A 631-nucleotide genomic window follows, 5' to 3' on the forward strand; every position below is an offset into this window, starting at 1 on the left:
GGCAAACTTTTTAGCAGGGCCTGTTGTGACAGGACAAGGGGGAATGGCTTTAAACTAAAGGGGGGTAGATTTAGACTAGATCTAAGGAAGAAATTTTTTACACTGAGGGTGGTGAAACACTGTCACAGCTTGCCCAGGGAGGTGGTGGATGCCCCATCCCTGGAAACATTCCAGGTCAGGTTCTGAGCAACCTGATGTAGTTGAAGATGTCCCTGCCCAGGGCAGGGGGGTTGGACTAGATGACCTTTAAATGTCCCTTCCAACCCGAACTATTCTATGTTTCTATGATTCTTGGTCAAAGTTGATCTGTGACACATAAATTTGTTCTTCTGCAGTGAAAAACAGGCATCTTTAAGTCAGTTAAGGACCAGTGGTAAACTCCAAACCAAAGCAGTGTGTTATTATATATTTCAAGTATCATGGATATAAAAATTGCTGTAAGAAAGGTTAGGGGAAGTTGCTTATGATATAACAATGTAAGAGTAAGTTATAATAATTTTAATTACTATTCTTTATTCTGACATCAGACTCTTCCGTTTTCTCCTATTGAAGCTGTTCCATATTGTATGAACATTAGTTCATATTAATTAGATTAAGGAGTAGAATCATGCGTTGCCCCCATCTCATCTGT

General features: G+C 39.8%; 1 protein-coding gene across 1 annotated transcript in view; it reads left to right on the plus strand.

Annotated features, from left to right (window-relative positions):
* VIPR2 (vasoactive intestinal peptide receptor 2) overlaps nucleotides 1–631 on the plus strand; it is a 75,273-nt gene that overhangs the window by 36,313 nt on the left and 38,329 nt on the right.

The sequence above is a fragment of the Pygoscelis adeliae genome, unplaced genomic scaffold (genome assembly GCF_000699105.1).
Source record: "Pygoscelis adeliae isolate BGI_AS28 unplaced genomic scaffold, ASM69910v1 Scaffold238, whole genome shotgun sequence".
In the NCBI taxonomy this organism is placed as follows: Eukaryota; Metazoa; Chordata; class Aves; order Sphenisciformes; family Spheniscidae; genus Pygoscelis; species Pygoscelis adeliae.